Genomic DNA, 23815 nt, shown 5'->3' with positions numbered 1-23815 from the left:
CTGCACATGTCGGTTTACAGGCACAATGGGGCAAAGGAATACCAGGGTGTGCCCAAGTTGATTCTCTGGGTTTAAGACATATTTTTCCTGTTCTCTGTGTGTAAAAAAAAAGCATCCCTAAAAAAAAATAATAAATAACTAAAAATCAAAATGAAGCGATAAAAATTTTGCTGTTCAGAGTTAATTATTGCTGCCAGGGAAGTGATTGTTCATTTTAGTCCCCCGTCCCTGGACACTAGGAGCCAAAGTGCCCTGGTAACAGCTCTTGGGGTTCAGTGTGGCCCTTGCTATGCGCCCTGTTAAGCATGTGCCTTGTTTGAGGACTAAGACCTCCCACTCTTCAGAGCCCAAAACTGGGAGGATCAAAAGTACAAAATCCCCCATGGATCTTTAGGAATGATAGTAAGAGGGGCCACTCCAGCTTCCCTCTTTTAGCTCCTGGGGTCACGTATGCTTCCTGCTGTGAATACAGTACAAGGAGTTCTTTGATCTAATAAATACACTGTGTCCTGAAGGATGGAACCCAATCCTTACATATACTGTAGATTTAGCTTCACTTTAGAAGATTATTACAGTATTCTGCATGTTTTATAACCAAAAATTCTATGGTCGTGGGCCTGCTCCTATATGTCCTTCACCATAAAGTGTGTCCCCTGCCAAACCGGTGGATCTGTATTCTGTTGGCCCCTAGATATAAAGCTAGTTAAGGATTTGCAGGCAGGCAGGAAAGGAAAATTCATATCTAAAATAGGTATCTAATCCTGTCACAGTGAATGGGTGGCACTTCCAGGACAGAAAGGCATCAATATAGACAACTTGCCAAAAAGAGTCTGATTCTTCATCTAAGGAAATAATGCCTTATTGGAGATATAGTGTTGGTCTCTGTTACTGATAAAATGGATGCTTGCAATATAGTCTCTGTTACTGATAAAATAGATGCTTGTAATATAATCACTTCATGGAATATAATCCACTGGTACCATTCTAGCCTTTCACAATATATCCATTCGATTATTCTCATTTTTCTCAGCCTCCTTACTTCTTCCTGTAGGGTAACTACGGCATTTCTAAATTTCTAAGCCACCTGAGGTCCCTGCCAGAGGATTAAATCCCATGTATTGAGACAGGGTCCCCAGTGTCTGTTAATTATTGCCATCCTCAAATTTTAGCCCACTTGATCACTCATCATTAAAATACAGTCCATGTGTACTACTGACACTCATGACATTATATGCCAGCCAGTTGTTGCAATTATTTAGAACTATGGCCTCTTTCTTCCTCTAGCAGCCAAAAAAGTTTTCAGACCAGTTATGTTGGATTTTACCCTTAGATTTTAGCCTGGCAGGCAGGAGAGTCCATGAGGGCACCTACTGAAAGGAGCATCTTAGCTTTGTGTGGGAATGGTTTTTGCAACTTCCCCTAGAGCAAATGTGCTAGCTGTTATTATAGAAAGTGGTCCCTTTACAAGTTCAGAAAAACCAGGGGAAGTTGAAATGCCAAATCTTCAGAGGCAACCTTATAACCTTATATGTTACCTGCCCTGCATCTCATGATCTCAGATTTTGCATATCAGGGCCTCACTTTACGAATTGGCCTTGCATTCACACATCTCTGAAACTTTGTGACTCTACCAAGTAGGATTTCAGTCATGCATTTCTGGAGATAAAGGCCTCCTTACAGGCTATCACAAAAGGCCTCTGCCTCTCACAAGTAGCCATGAACTACATGTTACCACCCTGTAGTATCTCAGCATCCTTCTATAGGACTTCAATACAGCAAGCGGTAACCAGCCTGTACTGTTGTACGCATAATTCTCTCCATGTGTTGCGAACTCGTATCATTCTACCTATCACAAAAAAAGCACTTCCCTTCCACAGAATATTTTCCTGGGCTACTTCCCATAAAATCTTTGACACTGAGTTGCCACAGTTTTCCAGAGACTATCCATGCTCCACCAAACTCCCGCTCACTGCCTGTGATTGCATGTGCACACACACACAAGCAGTGTCAATACAAGTTAGTACCTATACGTAGTATTTGCGTATATGTGTGTGTACACACACATATACACAAGTACACACACACATATAATCTTAAGTAAAAAAGGGGGAAATAAAGTTAAGTGGAAACATAGTAGACCACAGTGCATTCACATACAATCTAAGGAAACTTTGGCAAGGCTGCCATGAGACCCTCAAATCAACATTAACCATTGGAAGTTTCGATTCTCCCAGGAGTGGACCTATTATTACTTTTGTAAATGAGACTGCTCAGAAGGAAGGGAAAGAAGATGCAACTATAGAGAAAAATGAAATTTTAAGCACAAGTTTTCTAATACGCATGACTTTTTCATGACTTTTTAACATATACGGTATATTTATTGAAAATAAAAGGCAATTTGAAGGACTTCATGATGGCTGGTGGGAATCTGTTCTTCTTGCAAGCAATAAATAATAGGATTGTACTTATGATTTGCTTTGGAATTTAAGAAAGGAAAAAACTTTAATTATAGGAAGACTTTTTTTAAAGAAGGAAAAGAAGGAATAAAATAACATTACTGGTACCCTGTGCATTTTAACAACTTCTGTGGCACGTGACGTCAGTAACTCATCAAGGAAGCAAGGTAAACCTTATTCTGATCACATATAGTTTAATAGGTAACAAATGTAAGTTTTTGCCATGTGTATGCATATCACAAATACATGTCTGCCTGCTAAACTATGTGTGATCAGAATACAGAATTGCCAATTTCCAAATAATAAATACATATTGATTTACATATATTTACATATAGAACACATATATTTACATACACATACATATAGTATAGCATATATGCATATATATATACACACACATAAACACAGATGACACATACACACATATATAAGATGTTACTATAGTTACTATGGTTGTCATCACTGAATGAATAGATGTTTAAAAATTATAAAGTTTCACTCCTTTTTATTAAACTATCCCTGCTGTACTGCTTTATTATCTTGAAAAGAAAAGCTATGTCATATTTTATGTGGGATCCCATTGTTGTGGGCCACTGACTACACATGTTGGACTGCAGTAAACACTGATGGTGTATCTTTTCATAAAAGTCCTGGATAATGAAAGAAGCCAAACTGTCTGCAAAGATCAAAATGGATCCCATTGTAAAAAAGACCTTGGAAATAAATGGCAATCATGTAACACTTACTGAGATTTTTTTGGCTATGTTTCCATAGTGGTATCTGTGAAAAGTGTAAGAATATATGTTCAAGTGTGTGAATGGATGTACATATATATTTTATGTGTGAATTCCACACATCTTCATTAGAAAAATATTTTCTTGAAAACCAAGAATATAAATTTTTCAGAATTATAAAGAAACTACTCTTTAAGAAAGATGGATTCCTATAGTTTGGTTTATTTCTGTGTTTCTAAAAATAAAGCCCAGTCATCCTAGGAGAAACAGCTATACATTTGAAGACACGAGGGCTGGCTAGAGCTCAATGACAGAGTTGCTACAGGAACTTAATAAGTTGTTACCTTACTCCTCAGAGAACTTATTTTTAAAATTAAATGAATAACAAATTGCATCATGAACAGAAGTAAATGAAGTAACACAAACCAAAAATATACAGAGCTACAAGACAGAATATAACAAAACTAAAATATTTTTTAAATAGTATTAGTAGTACAAGCTACTCTTCCACGGCAAAACCAGGATTTCCAGTTCAGAGCCTGTGGTAATTCCCTGTTGCCTCCTCTTAAAAAGCTACCTGATTAGCCCACAACTATTATTACCAACCAACAGTCATGTCTTTGACATTAAAATTACTCCTTCTCGTTTTTCCACTGGAGTAAACTATTTGAGATAAGGGGATCTGTCTTAGTCATTTTTACATTCCTGTTTCCCGGAGTATATCTTGTCATATCCCAAATATTTCCCTAAGTGAATAAGAATGCAATATATTTCTCTAATAGTATTTAATCCCTGTATCTGCTACACACCTGTATAACCTAGGTGTTAGATGGTTTCACCTTCTGTTTTGTTTTTTTTTTTTTTTGAGAGGGCATCTCTCATATTTATTGATCAAATGGTTGTTAACAACAATAAAATTCTGTATAGGGGACTCAATGCACAATCAGTAATCAACCCCAAGCCTAAGAAACTTTCAGGTTTGAACATGCATTATGAACTACAAACAATCAGGTCAAATATGAGTATTTGTTTGATTTTTATACTTGATTTATATGTGAATCCTACATTTCTACCTTATTATTATTATAATTATTATTATTAATATTTTTAATAAAATGCTGAAGTGGTAGGTAGATGCAAGATAAAGGTAGAAAACATAGTTTAGTGCTGTAAGAGGGCAAATGCAGATGATCAGGTGTGTGCCTGTAGACTATGTATTGATCCAAGCTAGACAAGGGCAACAAAACATCCACGGATGCAGAAGATTTCTCTCAAAACAGGGGGGGTGAGGTTCTAAGCCTCACCTCTGTTGATCCCCAGTTTCTCACCTGATAGCCCCCCTGCGACTGTGCCTGTCTTAGGTTGTTCCTCCCTTGAGGAATCTTACCCGTCTCTGGCTAACCAGTCATCTTCCGGGGCCATACAGGGAGATGTAAAGTTGGTAAGTGAGAGAGAAGCCATATTGTTTGAAAAGGTTAGCTTTTTACTTCTTTGCAGATTTATGCCCTGTGGCTTCTATGCCCAGCATTTGTCTCGAGGTATCTTTACCACTTGGAAGAATTATGGTACTCGGTAATTTCGATATGAGGCACGAATTCTACTTAAGGGTTGTGATTACATGGGAAGATTGATTATTTCTTTGACATATTCTTGTAGAGTAACATAAGCATGTATAGGTTTTAAAATACTAATAAAATTGCACACACACATTAACATAATAGGAATACAGCTACATAACCAAAGCAGACCTACAATTACCAGCCATCTCCAGTGAAACCAAGATAACCAGTTAGGCACCCTAGGCATTTGTGAAAACTTATCAATGATATGATGGATATTGTCTAACTGAATTTGAACAGTCATAGAAAAATCAGACAAATTAAAACAACACATTCCTGGGAACTGTTCACATCCCATATGTTCTTTTAACAGTAGATAGTCTATAGTAGCAAGATTCTGGAGCTCTGCAACTTGCACTTCTCCTAATTCTTGGTTGAGTTCCGATAGTATAGATCTAGTCAAATTTGTTGTTTTACTGTATGCACTGGCCAGCTTAGATATCTCCTTCTTCATTCCCATGGCAAGTCCAGGAACCGGTGGGATGGATGCAGCTACAACTGCAACAGCGCCAGGATCTTTGTTGAAGATTTTTGATGATCATATTCTGGTATGAGTTTTCCAGAGAGTGCTGATGTTGGAAGTTCTTCATATCGTTTCTTAGTTCATTTCTTGGGTAGCCAAATTAGGCTTTGATCCTCTGTATAAACACAAACAGACCCTTTGCCGACACTTTGACATGCACTTTATACCATTGTGAAGAACTCATTGGAGGTCACCACACAGGAACTGCTTTTTTTTTTTAAGAGAAAGGAATATTATCAGTAAAAGGTACCTCCATAGCTGATCATCTGACACCCTTTAAGTGATCAAAATTAAGGATATTTAAAGCATGCATTAATCGTTGATTTACAGTTATTTTTTTCCTATCAGGGAGTAATCCCCCTTTTCTTTCTTTCTTTCTTTTTTTTTTGTTATCATTAATCTACAATTACATGAAGAATATTATGTTTACTAGGCTCTCCCTTATACCAGGTCCCCCCTATAAACCCCTTTACAGTCACTGTCCATCAGCATAGCAAAATGTTGTAGAATCACTACTTGTCTTCTCTGTGTTGTACAGCCCTCCCCTTTCTCCCTCCCCCCCAATGCATGCTAATCTTAATACCCCCTTTCTTGTACCCGTCCCATATCCCTCCCAACCCAGCCATCCTCCCCAGACCCTATCCCTTTGGTACCTGTTAGTCCATTTTTGGGTTCTGTAATTCTGCTGCTGTTTTGTTCCTTCAGTTTTTCCTTTGTTCTTATACTCCACAGATGAGTGAAATCATTTGGTATTTCTCATTCTCCGCTTGGCTTATTTCACTGAGCATAATACCCTCCAGCTCCATCCATGTTGCTGCAAATGGTAGCATTTGCCCTCTTCTTATGGTTGAGTAATATTCCATTGTGTATATGTACCACATCTTCTTAATCCATTCATCTACCGATGGACATTAAGGTTACTTCCAATTCTTGGCTATTGTAAATAGTGCTGCGATAAACACAGGGGTGCATCTGTCTTTCTCAAACTTGATTGCTGCATTCTTGGGGTAAATTTCTAGGAGTGGAATTCCTGGGTCAAATGGTAAGTCTGTTTTGAGCATTTTGATGAACCTCCATACTGCTTTCCACAATGGGTGAACTAATTTACATTCCCACCAGCAGTGTAGGAGGGTTCCCCTTTCTCCACAGCCTTGCCAACATTTGTTCTTGTTTGTCTTTTGGATGGCAGCCATCCTTACTGGTATTAGGTGATACCTCATTGTAGTTTTAATTTGCATTTCTCTGATAATTAGCGATGTGGAGCATCTTTTCATGTGTCTGTTGGCCATCTGTATTTCTTTTTTGGAGAACTGTCTATTCAGTTCCTCTGCCCATTTTTTAATTGGGTTATTTGTTTTTTGTTTGTTGAGGTATGTGAGCTCTTTATATATTTTGGACATCAAGCCTTTATCGGATCTGTCATTTACAAATATATTCTCCCATACTGTAGGGTTCATTTTTGTTCTATTGATGGTGTCTTTTGCTGTAAAGAATCTTTTCAGTGTAATATAGTCCCACTTGTTCATTTTTGCTGTTGTTTTCCTTGCCTGGGGAGATATGTTCAAGAAGAGGTCGCTCATGTTTATGTCTAAGAGATTTTTGCCTGTGTTTTTTTCCAAGAGTTTAATGGTTTCATGATTTACATTCAGGTCTTTGATCCATTTTGGGTTTACTTTTGTATATGAGGATAGACAATTGTCCAGTTTCATTCTCCTACATGTAGCTGTTCAGTTTTGCCAGCACCAGCTGTTGAAGAGACTGTCATTTCCCCATTGTATGACCATGGCTCCTTTATCATATATTAATTGACCATATATGTTTGAGGTAATTCTGTTCCATTGGTCTGTGGCTCTGTTCTTGTGCCAGGACCAAATTGTCTTGATTACTATGGCTTTATAGTAGAGCTTGAAGTTGGGGAGTGAGATCCCCCCTACTTTATTCTCCTTTCTCAGTATTGCTTTGGCTATTCAGATCTTTGGTGTTTCCATATGAATTTTTGAATTATTTGTTCCAGTTCATTGAAGAATGTTGCTGGTAGTTTGATAGGGATTGCATCAAATCTGTATATTGCTTTGGGCAGGACGGCCCATGAGTTTCCATCTGTTAGTGTCCCCTTTAATTTCTCTTAAGAGTGACTTGTTGTTTTCAGAGTATAAGTCTTTCACTTCCTTGGTTAGGTTTATTCCTAGGTATTTTATTCTTTTTGATGCAATTGTGAATAGAGTTGTTTTCTTGATTTCTCTTTCTGTTGGTTCATTGTTAGTGTACAGGAAAGCCACAGATTTCTGTGTGTTAATTTTGTATCCTGCAACTTTGCTGTATTCCGATATCAGTTCTAGTAGTTTTGGGGTGGAGTCTTTAGGGTTTTTTATTTACAACATCATGTCATCTGCAAATAGTGATAGTTGAACTTCTTCTTTACCAATCTGGATTCATTGTATTTCTTTGTTTTGTCTGATTGCCATGGCTAGGATCTCCAGTACTAAGTTAAATAATAGTGGGGAGAGTGGGCATCCCTGTCTAGTTCCTGATCTCAGAGGAAAAGCTTTCAGCATCTCACTGTTCAGTATAATGTTGGCTGTGAGTTTATCATAAATGGCCTTTATTATGTAGAGGTACTTGCCCTCTATTCCCATTTTGCTGAGAGTTTTTATCATGAATGGATGTTGAATTTTGTCAAATGCTTTTTCAGCATCTATGGAGATGATCATGTGGTTTTTGTCTTTCTTTTTGTTGATGTGGTGGATGATGTTGATGGATTTTCGAATGTTGTACCATCCTTGCATCCCTGGGATGAACCCCACTTGGTCATGGTGTATGACCCTTTTGATATACTGTTGAATTCTGTTTGCTAATATTTTATTGAGTATTTTTGCATCTACATTCATCAGGGATATTGGTCTGTAATTTTCTTTTTTGGTGGGGTCTTTGCCTGGTTTTGGTATTAGGGTGATGTTGACTTCATAGAATGAGTTTGGGAGTATTCCCTCCTCTTCTATTTTTTGGAAAACATTAAGGAGAATGGGTATTACATATTCTCTGCATGTCTGATAAAATTCCAAGGTAAATCCATCTGGCCTGGGAGTTTTGTTCTTTGGTAATTTTATGATTACCGCTTCAATTTCATTGCTGGTAATTGGTCTGTTTAGATTTTCTGTTACTTTCTGTGTCAGTCTTGGAAGGTTGTATTTTTTTAGGAAGTTGTCCATTTCTCCTAGGTTTCCCATCTTGTTAGCAAATAGGTTTTCATAGTACTCTCTAATAATTCTTTGTATTTCTGTGGGGTCCGTCGTGATTTTTCCTTTCTCGTTTCTGATTCTGTTGATTTGTGTTGACTCTCTTTTCCTCTTAATAAGTCTGGCTAGAGTATCTATTTTGTTTATTTTCTCGAAGAACCAGCTCTTGGTTTCATTGATATTTGCTATTGTTTTATTCTTCTCAATTTTATTTATTTTTTCTCTGATCTTTATTATGTCCCTCCTTCTGCTGACCTTAGGCCTCAATTGTTCTTCTTTTTCCAATTTCAGTAATTGAGACATTAGACCATTCATTTGGGATTGTTCTTCCTTATTTAAACATGCCTGGATTGCTGTAAACTTTCCTCTTAAGACTGCTTTTGCTGTGTCCCACAGTAGTTGGGGCTTTGTGCTGTTGTTGTCGTTTGTTTCCATATGTTGCTGGATCTCCATTTTGATTTGGTCATTGATCCATTGATTATTTAGGAGCATGTTGCTAAGCCTCCATGTGTTTGTGAGCCTTTTTGCTTTCTTTGTACAGTTTATTTCTAGTTTTATGCCTTTGTGGTCTGAAAAGCTGGTTGGTAGGATTTCAATCTTTTGGAATTTACTGAGGCTCTTTTTGTGGCCTAGTAATTGGTCTATTCTGGAGAATGCTCCATGTGCACTTGGGAAGAATGTGTATCCTGTTGCTTTTGGATGTAGAGTTCTGTAGATGTCTATTAGGTCCATCTGTTCTAGTGTGTTTTTCAGTGCCTCTGAGTCCTTACTTATTTTCTGTCTGGTGGATCTGTCCTTTGGAGTGAGTGGTGTGTTGAAGTCTCCCAGAATGAATGCATTGCATTCTATTTCCTCCTTTAGTTCTGTTAGTATTTGTTTCATATATGTTGGTGCTCCTGTATTGGGTGCATATATATTTATAATGGTTATAGCCTCTTGTTGGACTGAGCCCTTTATCATTATGTAATGTCCTTCTTTATCTTTTGTTACTTTTTTTGTTTTGAAGTCTGTTTTGTCTGATACTAGAATTGCAACACCTGCTTTTTTCTCTCTGTTGTTTGCATGAAATATCTTTTTCCATCCTTTGACTTTAAGTCTGTGCATGTCTTTGGGTTTGAGGTGAGTCTCTTGTTAGCATCATATGGATGGATCTTGCTTTTTCATCCATTCTATTACTCTGTGTCTTTTGGTTGGTGCATTCAGTCCATTTACATTTAGGGTGATTATTGAAAGGTATCTACTTATTGCCATTGCTGGTTTTAAGTTTGTGGTTACCAAAGGTTCAGGGTTAGCTTCTTTACTATCTTACTGTCTAACTTAACTTGCTTGTTGAGCTATTATAAACATGGTCTGATGATTCTTTTTTTCTCTCCCTTCTTATTCCTCCTCCTCCCTTCTTCATATATTGGGTGTTTTGTTCTGTGGTCTTTTTAGGAGTGCTCCCATCTAGAGCAGTCCCTGTAAGACACCCTGTAGAGGTGGTTTGTGGGAGGCAAATTCCCTCAACTTTTGCTTGTGTGGGAATTGTTTAATCCCTCCTTCATATTTAAATGATAATCGTGCTGGATACAGTAGTCTTAGTTTGAGGCCCTTCAGTTTCACTGCATTAAGTATATCATGCCATTCTCTTTTGGCCTGTAGGGTTTCTTTTGAGAAGTCTGATGATAGCCTGATGGGTTTTCCTTTGTAGGTAACCTTTTTTCTCTCTCTGGCTGCCTTTAATACTTTGCCCTTGTCTTTGATCTTTGCCATTTTAATTATTATGTGTCTTGGTGTTGCCCTCCTTGGATCCCTTGTCATGGGAGTTCTGTGTACCTCTGTGGTCTAAGAGGCCATTTCTTCCCCTAGTTTGGGGACGTTTTCAGCAATTATTTCTTCAAAGACACTTTCTATCCCTTTTTCTCTCTCTTCTTCTTCTGGTACCCCTATAATGTGGATATTGTTCCGTTTCGATTGGTCACTCAGCTCTCTTAGAATTCTTTCATTCCTGGAGATCCTTTTATCTCTCTCTGCATCAGCTTCTCTGCGTTCCTGTTCTCTGTTTTCTAGTCCATTAATTGTCTCTTGCATCTCATCCATTCTGTTTTGACGTCCTTCCAGAGCTTGTTTTATTTCTGTATTCTCCTTCCTTAGTTCTTGCGTATTTCTCTGCAAGTCCATCAGCATGGTTATGACTTTTGTTTTGAATTCTTTTTCAGGAAGACTGGTTAAACCTATCTCCCCAGGTTCCTTCTCAGGGGAAGATGTAGCAGATGCTGAAACTGTCTGGGTTAGTCTTGTCTGGATCATATTTTTTTGCCCTTTCATGTTGATAGGTGCTATTGACTGTCAGCTGGGGGGCCAAACTTTCCACTTGCTACTGGCGTTTCTTTACTGGGACAACTGTGACCCCTAGTGGCTTGTGTTGGGTAATTGCGTGTAGACTGGGTCTTTGTGTCTTGCCCAGCCAGTATGGAGGAAGCTCTCATGCTGAGGGCGTGACCAGCCTTAGGCTGCTTCTCTGCTTTCGCTGCGTCCGGGTGAGGTAATGGACAGGGGGCTGTTTGGCTGTTTACTTCCATGAGGGGTCTCAGAGCTGTTGCCCAGGGTGTTAGTGCACCCAGTTTTCCCTGTAAATTCCAGCTGCTGGACTGTGACCTGTGTTGTTTCCATCCAGCTGTTACATCCCTGTCCCTTTAAGACATTCAAAAAGCACTCGCTTTTCTTTGTCACAGTGGCATCAGAGTTCTTGCTGCCCTGTTTCCCTAGTTTCCAGCCCTGCATGCATTCAGTGTGTCTGTGCTCTGGTGCGGATGGCTAGGGCTGGGTGTTTAGCAGTCCTGGGCTCCCTCTCCCTCCCCACTCATGACTCCTCTCCTCACACTGGGAGGTGGGGTGAGGGGCCTCGGGTCCCACTGGGCTGTGGCTTGTATCTTACCCCTTTCACCAGGTGCTGGGCTCTCGCACATGTGGATGTAGTCTGGCTGTTGTTCTGTGTCTTCTGGTCTCTCTTTTAGGATTAGTTGTATTTGTTGTATTTTCAAAAATATATATATTTTTGGGAGGAGATTCCCACAGTCCTACTCATGCTGCCATATTGGCCCCACCCCTGCAAATTTTATTTTGTGTTTATGTGTTGCTATTATTCATTCCTCCTGAATTTTACTCTTAGTTTAAATATTTCCAGTATTTGATTTTTGTTTTAACAGCTTGATTATGGTATCACTGCATAATACATGACTTACACATTAAAGGTGTACAGTTTGATACATTTTGATATATGTGAATGTGTATAAAAACAATCAGCACAAAGACAAATGAACATATCGATTAACCTCAAGAATTCAGTCAGGCTTATTTGTTATTCCCTTGTACATGTTCTTCCTCATTGCCTCCAACCCATTCCCAGGCAAGCACTGATATGCTTTCTGCCTCGGATAATTTGTGTTTTCTAGAGTTTTGTACAGATGGAATCATATAAAGTACTCATTATGATGTTGCTTCTTTCACTTATCAAAATTATTTTGGGATTTAACTGTGAGATTGCTTGTGTTATATTTTCCACAGTAGTATTCCATTTTAAATGTGGACATTTAGGTCTTTCAAGGTTTTTTGTTTTCTGTTTTTTTTTTTTTTACAACTCTTAAGCTGTTATAAACATTAATGTACAGGTCTTTATATAAACACATGCTTTCATTTCTCTTGGGAAAATAAGAATGAAATAAATGGGTCATCTGATTGTTACATGTTCAAGTTTTTTAAAAATTCTGAAATGTTTCCAAACAGATTGCATAGTTTGTATTCTTACCAGCACTCTATGAGAATTCCAGTACCTCTACACACTTGACAACAGTTAGTGTGACATTCTGTAAATTTCACCATTCTAGTATGCATGTAGGGGCATACTGTTGTGGTTTTAATGAATATTTCTGAAATGAAAAAATTGGTGTTGCATCTCTCTTCATGTACTTACTTGTCACCCCTATGTCTCCTATGGCAACATATCCTCAAGTATTTCGCTAATTTTTTAAAATGGGTTTTTGTTCTTATCACATTTATCAATTAGTTCTAATCCTTTGTGGATTTAACAGAATGTTCTACACAGATTATCAAAGTATCTCTAAATAATACAATTTTACTTCTGCTTTCCAATCTGTGTGTGTTTCATATTCTATTCTCATCCTATTGAACTGGTTAGAACTTCCAGTACAATCCTGGAAAGAGGTGATGAAAACAGAAATTCTAGTTTTATCCTGATGTTGATGGTGATAGCATTTTTTTTCACCATTAAGCATAAATTAGCTGTTGATTTTTCATAGATGTCCCATACCAGATTGAGGGAGGTGCCTATGTTTTGGGCGCCCTGAGAAATTTTATTAAATAATGAATGTTGGATTTTTCAAATGCTTCCTCTAATGAAATCATCATGTTTTTCTTTATAGCTTTCTATTATGATTAATTACTTTGATTGCTTTTCAAACATTAAAACAAAATTTCAGTCTGGGTAGAAGTCCCAGTGGATTATCATTTACAGTCTTTTTATATATTGTTGTATTAGATTTTGACAAACTTTCTTTAGAATTTTACATACAGGCTCATGTGTGATATTAATCTATGGTTTTTATTTTTTGTAATATCTTTGATTTTGTTATCTGAGTAAAGCTAGTATCATAGGATGAGTTCAAAGCTTCCCTTTTTCTTCGATTTCCTATAAAACTGTGTAGAATGGATTTTTATCCTCTTGAAGCATTTGGCAGAATTGTACAATTCATCTGAAAGTAATTTGTGCCTGTAGTTTTCTTTGTGGGAAGGTTTTTTTCACCATAAATTCAATTTTTAAAATAAATTATCTACTTTTTTGCATAACTTTGATAGTTTGTGTTTTTTGCTCATTTTATTTCAGTTGTCATATATATTGGCATATGTATATTAATTTCTGAAGAAGCTGTCATACTGTCATGTCTCTCTTTCTTGATATTGGTAATTTTTATTTTTTATGTTGATAAAACTTTGTTAAAGTCTTACCAATTTTTTTTGATGTTTACAAAAAAGAACCAATAGTTGGTTTCATTGCTTTTCTCTATTTTTTTTCTGCTTTTCATTTTATTAGTTCCTGCTGTGATATTTTTGTGTTTTTTGCTACTTATTTTGGGTTGAATTTGTTCTTTTTGTTTTATTTAGTAAGTTATAAGAAAAGAACTTTTTAATAGAACATTTTAGTGCCATACATTTCCATAGTCCCTAAAATATATGCTATTTATCTACATCTCACAAAATTCTAATTTGTTATATTTTCATATTCATGGTATTCAAAATATTTTCTAAGTTACATTTTGATCTCTTCACTGACCCATGTGTTATTTTTAAGTGTTATTTAATTTCTAAACATCTGTCAATTTTCTAGGTATCTATTACTGACTTCTAATTCTATTGTATTGTGATAAGAGAAGATACTCTGTGTGATTAAATTCTTCTAAATTATTATGAATTCTTTTATGACCCAGAAAAAGGGTATGCCTTTTTTATTCAGGTCCAAACTCACCACAATGTAAGTATCCCTAGGTTTTTATTTGGGGATATTTGAGTTTTCCTTTGTGGACTAATGGTCACATTTTGTGAAATTTACAGATCTGGTTATCTTATTAATTCTATCATCTCAGCTGTTAATTCTTCAGTTTGTTAATTTTGGAACTGAATTACCATTCTTATCTGAAAATTATTTTCTGAATCTTATTCTTCTGTCCAGACTTCTTTTTTTACATATATATATATATATATATATATATATATATATAAATATATATATATATATTTGGTATCATTAATATACAAAAACATGAGCAACATTGTGGTTACTAGATTCCCCCCATTATCAAGTCCCCCGCCATGTATCCCATTACAGTTATTGTCCATTAGCGTAGTAAGATGCTATAGAGCCACTACTTGTCTTCTCTGTGTTATACTGACCTCCCCGTGCCCCCCCTACATTATGTGTGCTAATTGTAATGCCCCTTATTTCACTTTGGCAACTGTTAGTCCATTCTTGGGTTCTGTGAGTCTGCTACTGTTTTGATCCTTCAGTTTTTCTTTGTTCTTGTACTCTACAGATGAGTGAAATCATTTGGTATTTCTTTCTCTGCTTGGCTTATTTCACTGAGTATAATACCCTCTAGCTCCATCCATGATGTTGCAAATGGTAGGATTTGTTTTCTTCTTATGGCTGAATAATATTTCATTGTGCATATGTACCACATCTTCTCTATCCATTCATCTACTGATGGACACTTAGGTTGCTTCCATTTCTTGGCTATTGTACATAGTGCTGTGATAAACATAGAGGTGCATATGTCTTTTCAAACTAGGCTCCTGCATTCTTAGGGTAAATTCCTAGAAGTGGAGTTCCCAGTACAAATGGTATTTCTGTTTTTATTTTGAGGGACCTCCATACTGCTTTCCACAATGGTTGAACTAGTTTACATTCCCACCAGCAGTGTAGGAGGGTCCCCCTTTCTCCACATCCTCACCAGCATTTGTTGTTCCTTGTCTTTTCTATGTTAGTCATCCTAACTGGTGTGAGGTGATACCTCATTGTGGTTTTAATTTGCATTTCTCTGATAATTAGCGATGTGGAACCTCTTTTCATGCACATGTTGGCCATATGAATTTCTTCTTTGAAAAAGTATTCATATCCTCTGTCTATTTTTAATAGGGTTGTTTCATTTTTGGGTGTTGAGGTGTGTGAGTTCTTTATGTATTTTGGATGTTAACCCCTTGTTGTATACGTCATTTACAAATATATTCTCACACACTGTAGGACACATTTTTGTTCTGCTGATGGAGTCCTTTGCTGTACAGAAGCTTTTTAGCATGATATAGTCCCATTTGTTCGTTTTTTATTTTGTTTCCAATGCCTGAGGAGATGTGTTCAGGGAAAAGTTGCTCATGTTTATATTTAAGATAGTTTTGCCTATGTTTTCATCTAAGAGTTTTATTGTTTTATAACTTACATTCAGGTCTTTGATCCATTTTAAGTTTACTTTTGTGTAGGGATTAGATAATAATCCAGTTTTATCCTCTTTCATGTAGTTGTCCAGTTTTGCCAATACCAGTTGTTGAAGAGGCTGTCATTTCCCCATTGTATATCCATGGCTACTTTATCATATATTAATTGACCATATATGCTTTGGTTTATATCTGGGCTCTCTAGTCTATTGTGTTGGTCTATTGGTCTGTTCTTGTGCCAGTACCAAATTGTCTTGGTTATTGTGGCTTTGTAGTAGAGCTTGAAGTTGGGGAGTGAGATCACCCCACTTTATTTTTCCTTCTCAGGATTGCTTTGGCTATTCAGGGTCTTATGTGGTTCCATGTGAATTTCAGAATATTTGCTCTAGTTCATTGAAGAATGCTGTTGGTCTTTTGATAGAGATTGCATTGAATTTGTAGATTGCTTTAGGCAGGATTACCATTTTGACAATACTAATTCTTCCTATCCATGAGCACTGGATGTGTTTCCGTTTATTGGTATCTTCTTTAATTTCTCTCATGAGTGTCTTGTAGTTTTCACAGTGTAGGTCTTTCACTTCCTTGGTTAGGTTTATTCCTAGGTATTTTATTCTTTTTGATGCAATTGTGAATGGAATTGTTTTACTGATTTCTCTCTCTGCTAGTTCATTGTTATTGTATAGAAATGCCACAGATTTTTGTGTATTAATTTGTGTCCTGCAAGTTTGCTGAATTCAGATATTACATCTAGTGGTTTTGGAGTGGATTCTTTGGGGTTTTTTATGTATAATATCATGTCATCTGGAAACAGGGACAGTTTAACTTCCTCCTTGCCAACCTGGATGCTTTTAATTTCTTTGTGCTTTCTGATTGTTGTGGCTACAACCTCCAGAACTATGCTGCATAAAAGTGGGGAGAGTGAGCATCCTTGTCTTGTTACTGATATTAAAGGAAAAGCTTTCTGCTTCTTGCTGTTAAGTCTGACTTTGCCTAGTTTTGGTATTAGGGTGATGCTAGCCTTGTACAATGAGTTTTTCAAGGTATTCCCTCCTCTTCTACTTTATGGAAAACTTTAAGAAGGATGGGTATTAAGTCTTCATTAAATGTTTGATAAAATTCAGCAGTGAAACCATCAAGTACAGGGTTTTGTTCTTATGTAGTTTTATGATTACCAATTCAATTTCATTGCTGGTAATTGGTCTATTCAGATTTTCTGTTTCTTCCTGGGTTAGCCTTGGAAGGTAGCATTTTTCTAGGAAGTTGTCCATTTCTTCTAGGTTATCCAGTTTGTTAGCATACAATTTTTCATAGTATTCTCTCATAATTCTTTGTATTTCTGTGGTGTCCATAGTGATTTTTCCTTTCTCATTTGTGATTCTGTTTATGCATGTAGACTCTCTTTTTTTCTTGATAAGTGTGGCTAGGGCTTTACCTATTTTGTTAATTTTCTTGAAGAACCAGCTCCTACTTTCATTGATTCTTTCTATTGTTCTATTCTCGATTTTATTTATTTCTTCTCTAATCCTTATTATGTCTCTCGTTCTACTGACTTTGCCCCTCTTTTGTTCTTATTTTTTTCAGTTTCATTAATTGTGGGTTTAGACTGTTCATTTGGGATATTTCTTCTTTTCTGAGGTAGGTCTGTATTGCAATATACTTCCCTCTTAGCACAGTCTTTGCTGCATCCCATAGATTTTGTGATGTTGAATTACTGTTGTCATTTGTCTCCATATATTGCTTGATCTCTGTTTTCATTTGGTCATTGATCCATTGATTATTTAAGAGCATGTTGTTAAGCCTCCATGTGTTTGTAGGCTTTTCATTTTCTTTGTGTAATTTATTTCTAATTTCATACCTTTGTGATCTGAGAAGCTGGTTGGTACAATTTCAATCTTTTTAAATTTACTGAGACTGTTTTAGTGGACTAGAATATGATATATTTTTGAAAATGTTCCATGTCCATTTGAGAAGAATGTGTATCCTGTTGCTTTTGGATGGAGTGTTCTGTAGTTGTCCCTTAAGTCTATCTGCTCTAATATGTTGTTCAGTTGTTCAGTGCCTCTGTCTCCTTACTTATTTTCTGTCTGGTTGATCTGTCCTTTGGAGTGAGTGGTGTGTTGAAGTCTCCTAAAATTAATGTATTGCATTGTATTTCCTGCTTTACTTCTGTTAGCATTTGTTTCACATATGTAGGTGATCCTATGTTGGGTGCATAGATATTTATAATAGTTATATCCTCTTGTTGGACTGAGCCCTTTATCATTATGTAATGTCCTTCTTTGTCTTTTGCTACTTTCTTTGTTTTGAAGTCTATTTTGTTTAATACAAATACTGCAACTCCTGCTTTTTTCTCCCTGTTAGTTGCATGAAATATCTTTTTTCATCCCTTTTCTTTCAGTCTGTGTATGTCTTTGGGTTTGAAATGAGTCTCTTGTAGGCAGCATATAGATGGGTCTTATTTTTTTATCCATTCAGTGACTCTGTCTTTTAATTGGTGCATTCAGATCATTTATATTTAGGATTTCTATCAATAGATATGTACTTATTGCCATTGCAGGCTTTAGATTAGTCATTATGAAATGTCTAAGGGTAATTTCCTTACTATCTATCAGTCTAATTTAATTCACTTAATATGCTATTACAAACACAGCCTAAAGGTTTTTCTTTTTTTTTCTCCCTCCTTTTTCTTCCTCCTCCATTCTTTATATTAGGTATCATATTCTGTACTCTTTGTCTATCCCTTGACTAACTTTGGGGGTAGTTGATTTGTTTTGCATCTGCTTAGTAATTAATTCTTTTACTTTGCTGTGGTTTTATTTCCCCTTGTGACAGCTGTTTAGCCTTAGGAATACTTCCATCTGTAGCAGTCCCTCCAAAATTCATTGTGGAGGTGGTTTGTGGGAGGTAAATTCTCTCAGCTTTTGCTTATCTGATAATTGTTTAATCCCTCCTTCAAATTTAAATGATAATCTTGTTGGATAAAGTAATCTTAGTTCCAGGCCCTTCTGCTTCATCACATTAAATACATCATGCCACTCCCTTCTGGCCTGTAAGGTTTCTTTTGAGAAGTCTGATGATGACCTGATGGGTTTTCCTCTGTATGTGATCTTTTTTTCTCTCTCGCTGCTTTTAAAATTCTGTCCTAATCCTTGATCTTTGCCATTTTACTTATTATATGTCTTGGTGTTGTCTTCCCTGTGTCCCTTGTGTCAGGGGATCTGTGTACCTCCATGGCCTGCGAGACTATCTCATTCCCCAGATTGTGGAAGTTTTCAGCAATTATCTCCTCACAGACACTTTCTATCCCTTTTTCTCTCTCTTCTTCTTCTCATACCCCTTTAATGTGAAATTGTTCTGTTTGGATTGGTCACACATTTCTCTCAATATTCTTTCATTCTTAGAGATCCTTTTTTATCTGTATGTCTCAGTTTCTTTGTATTCCTCTTCTCTAATTTCTATTCCATTTACCATCTCTTCTACTACATCTAATCTGCTTTTAAATCCCTCCATTATATGTTTCCTTTCAGATATGGAATTTCTTAATGATTGAATCTCTGTCCAAATTCATCCCTGAGTTCTTGAATATTTTTCTGTGCCTCCAAGAGCATGTATATGATTTTTATTTTAACTCTCCTTCTGGAAAATTAGTGACTTCAGTTTCATTTGGTCCTTTTTCTGGTATTTGTGAGATTTTTGTTTGAACCAGGTTCCTTTCACATTTCATATTTGTATGTGGTGTCCTCTAGTGCCCAGAAGGTCTAGTCGCTGGAGCTGCACAGCCCCTGGAGTGATGTGGGGAGTCATAGGGAGTGGTGCTTATGCCTGAAAAGAGGAAACAGCTGTTTCTTGCTTCCTGACTGCAGAGCCTGTCTCCAATGTCATAACCAGTGGGCCAGCATAGAAGTTTCAGCCTCTGTGCTTTGCATCTGTAACTGCCTTAGTTGGGGCCTTCCTCTGGCTGGTCTGATGCCATGGCAGTGACTACCAGTTTGTGAATTTGTGCCAGTAGGCCAGGAGGAAGGCGCAGCAGGCTCTGTATCATAGTGAGGGGCCTCAGAACTGAGTAGGCAGCCAGGGAGATGGAGCGCCTGAAGCTCCTGAAGGTTCCCAACCTGCTGGGCAGAGCACACCCAGACAACCTTGTCCACCTGTCCCTTCTCCCATGCAGCAAGCTTCATGCAAACCCCATCCCTTCAGCAGCCCTTTCTCTGCTAAGAAGTCTCTCAGACCACCCACCTTTCCTTTGTCCCAGAGCAGGTAGATGTGGATCCCTGTCCTCCACAAATGGCTGGAATCTTAGTCTTTCCAAGTACTCTGCCTGTGTTAGCTTTCCAACCCCAGTAATATCCAGAGCACCATGCAATGTAGGTTTGTGCTCCCAAAGCAGATCTCCGGGGCTGGGTGTTCAGCAGTCCAAGGCTTCCACCCCTTCCCTGCTCTGTTTCTCTTCATCCTGACAGTGAGCTGGGGTGGGGGAAGGATTTGGGTCCCGCCGGATCAAGGCTTTGGTACGTTACCCTGTTTTGTGAGGTCTGCTCTGTTCTCCAAGTGTATGCAGTCTGTTTGGGCCTTCTTTCCTGTTGCTTTTTTAGGATTAGTTGTATTAACTATATTTTTGTAATATATGTAGTTTTGGGAGGAGTTCTCAGTCTCACCTCTCACCCTGCCATTTTGAATCTCTCTCCTCCTGTCCAGACTTTTTAAAAGATATTCTTCTCTTGAGGATTTCTCAGACCCTAGTCATACTTTGCTGTGGTCCTGTGAGACTTTGGGAGGTCAGATGACGTTTCTTACTGATTGGTTTCTAGCTGAGCTCTATCAGTGACTGGAGGAGGAAGATTGATAACAGCATTATTCCAGTAGCTACTGACACCTATTCTGGAAAGAGCCTCTTTCTCACAGGTCAGCAGGTGAGAATCAGCCCCTGGAAACTCCATGGTGGTATTGTTACCCCCATCTGGAACTTTTTCTGGGGTTCATAACCTGATTTGGATAGTTCCTCTTCTGTGTTGCAGCACCAGCTCTGGGCCCTTTGTCAAGGCCTCAGAACAGCCATGCAGCGACTCCTCTTCACTGTGGCCTCCAGGAAAATAAGCCCCTCCATTTTCTCCCCCAAGCTCAGTAGATCAAAGCATTTTCCTGCAGTTTCTAATATATGAGCTGTTATGCTATTTCCTTTTTGCTCTCTTAAGCCTTCCAAGATGCATGTAACCAATTCTCTGTATTATATTCCCCTTTTTGAAATGTAGTTTCTGTTTCTGTTACAGGACTTTGACTATATTCTTATTATCTTGCTTTGAAAGCTCATTATATAAAATTGCCAGTTAAAATTCAGGATCCAATATTTAACACATGCTTATACTAATAAATTATCCATTGTTTATCTGAAATTTGAATTGAACTGGGCCTCCCTTATTTTCATTTGTCAAATCTGACAGCCTTATGATTATTTTCCCCATCAATCTCTTGTCTGATTCTGATAAAGGGATGGGATATGCTGTGAGAGGAATGTGCTGTTGCTGATCTTCTGCATGAAGGGTCAGCTATTTCTTGGCTGAGTCTACCTGAGGCACCGTTCTGCCTGTTCAGTTCTAGTGCCAGCGCTCATTGCCTGAGACCAGCAGTAAGTACAGATGCTGCTGCCAAACAGCACGCTTTGGGTTGGGGGACCCATGCTATATTGGTATTCAACATGAAATCGTTAATGTCAAGTGATGGTTTTCTTAAAAAGTCCGTGAGTTTATCCTGAGTGATTTTCGTTTCAAGATTTATAATTCACTCTTGTATTCAATTAAGCTGAATGTGTGCATCTGTTTATTGGATGGTTTATATGTGAAGATATTAAGAAACACATTTAACCAATAATTGCTAAATATATTAGGCCAGATATGCATGCTACCTTATCCCACAACAGTATAGAAGATAATTACTTAATTATCCTTTTTTTAAAAAAAATAAGAGAAACAAATGAAAGATAAACACACGGCTTGTGATTAATGTACGACCTTCAATTTAATCAGTTGTGGAAGGAATTTCTGGACTTCATGTATAAGACCTAACAGTATAACGGCACATCTACTCAGAATCAGGAAGCAGATTTAATTAGACAATTAGTATTTTCTATCTCAGTTCCCATTTTGATTATCTTTCCTATTATTCTGAACTTCAACAGATCTCTTGCATAGTATGCCAAACTTGGGTTAAAATTCTTATTCCCTGAGCTAAACTTACTTGGATAAAGTTTAAACTAAATACCTGATTCAGCTAAAATAAGGTTACACTTTATTGCATTTTTCTACTGTCTTTATATTTGTTTTCCATGTGTCACAAGATATAAGAATAGTCAGGATAATTTGACAATAAAAATTAAAGATATGGGAACAGTTGAGTGTGATACAGAGAGGGAAAGATGGAAAAACACCTTTGAAAATATGAGATCAAGTCCTTTAAAAATAATTTTAAATGCATAAAGGGAAATACTCTAGGTCAAGAGTCTGGTTTTTATTATTTAATTATTTTTCTTTGGCTTATAGAAAAATGTAGGTAAATAATTCATCCTCTATCATATTTATACCCACATTCAAAGGGAGTATTCCAATTTAAATTAGTGAAAAGTACACACAACTAACTTGTAAAAGGATGAATGCCAAATAATGAATATTAGCTATATTTTTAGTGGAAAAATACATACGCCTGATTCCTGTAATATAAACTATATTACATATAGAGCATATTGTAGTTTAATTTCCTGTTATTCTTAACAAATAAATTCACATTCCTCCCTGTTTACAGCAATATGGATTACTAAAGTCGTATGTATAAAACTAAACAATATCCAAAGATGATAAATAATTTTGTTACCTTTTCCAGTTGGGTCCCTGGGAAGCTATAATGGAGACCAGTGTATAGGATCAGCCCCTGAGGAAGGAAATAAAGAATAAATGGACAAGGGAAAAAGTTGGGCTGCAATTTAGTCTTAACAACATCCTACTTTATGGTGAAGAGGCTCGGCCTTTTCTTCATGCATCTATCAGAGAGAGAGACATTGCAGGGGCAAGGCTTGGAATCAAATGATTCCCCAGCTGTGGACAATTTTCTAAGAGGGCTAACAGCTAGAAGCACTTTAAGGAGCAGGGACCATGTCTTTCAGGCCCAAAGAGAGCTCTAAGCTACAAACTACAGCATCCAGTACAATAGCATAAAGGCCTTATTTGGAAAACCAGCAAGCATTGTGGTTATCACTTGGAAAGAGGGGGATGATAAAATAAAGTGAGTGGCAGAGATAAAAAACTAAAATTTCAGTATTGTTAACGAAGCTGTGTCCTTCATGAGGAAAGTGTGATGCTTCTGAAAATTCTGATATATTCTTTTCCATTCTAGTTCAGGTAATAATGATTGGGCTGGGGGAGGATGGCTAAAGTTATATAAACCCATTATGAGGTAAGTTACTGAAATTGTTAATTAGGGCATTTGGTACCAGCTAAAAAACCTTAATGAAGTCAAATTCCTTCCACCTCTGGTCTTTAGCTATGGGGTCAAACCAACGAGAAAGCCAAAAAGTAAACTAGAATAAGAACATCCATGTACCAAATGATTGATAGTGCTTAGCAGGTTCAGGCATTACTCACTGTGACTAGACTCTAGGTAAGAGATAATTATAGAGGGGCTCTATCCTTGAAAAGTTCAGATACACACACCTAATCTTAAGATTAGTGTTGACCCAGCCCTCCATTGGACACTGCTATTTCCCTTTCAAGCACTGAAAATATATAAACCCTTATATTTAACTGGATTTCCTATAGATTTATTTGGTCTCATGCTGGTCCTCTTCTGGGAAAGGAAAGAACACAAAGAATGTTGCCTAAAATTAGCTTATAATTTCTCCAAACCTCACTATATATTTTGTAGGTCAACTCTTCCTATACTGAGATCTGTTTGAAATACCAAAAGTTCAATTGCTGGACTACATCCAAGCAATGATGCTGCTGATATAGTTAAAATGAAATTGTAGTCATATACAACTATTCCTACTAAATTCACAAAATATCCATTTGGAAATATCTTATAGTCCACCTAGTTCAGTTATCTCTCATTTGCCATATGAAATACAGGCTTAGAAGTCAAGGTTACACAGTAAGTTACTTGAAGAACCAGGACCAGAATGCAAGATTCTTGACATACATAAGCAATGTGAAAAGAACGTTTAATAAATTTCTTTTAAAGATATTCCTCAGTCATATGCTGTGTTTCCACCGAGCAATGT

At 37.2% G+C, this 23815-nt stretch overlaps 1 long non-coding RNA gene across 4 annotated transcripts in view; it reads right to left on the bottom strand.

Annotated features, from left to right (window-relative positions):
* The window catches only part of LOC140845843 (uncharacterized), a 364588-nt gene that overhangs the window by 146826 nt on the left and 193947 nt on the right, over positions 1 to 23815 (bottom strand). For all 4 annotated transcript variants that reach the window (XR_012124748.1, XR_012124749.1, XR_012124747.1 and 1 more), the window contains exon 3: positions 22414 to 22470. This is a non-coding gene — a long non-coding RNA (uncharacterized lncRNA). The remainder of the gene's footprint in view (positions 1 to 22413; positions 22471 to 23815) is intronic.

Source organism: Manis javanica, chromosome 13 (genome assembly GCF_040802235.1).
Source record: "Manis javanica isolate MJ-LG chromosome 13, MJ_LKY, whole genome shotgun sequence".
In the NCBI taxonomy this organism is placed as follows: Eukaryota; Metazoa; Chordata; class Mammalia; order Pholidota; family Manidae; genus Manis; species Manis javanica.
Note: the sequence above shows the minus strand (reverse complement) of the source record. Positions and strands in the feature narration are given on the sequence as shown.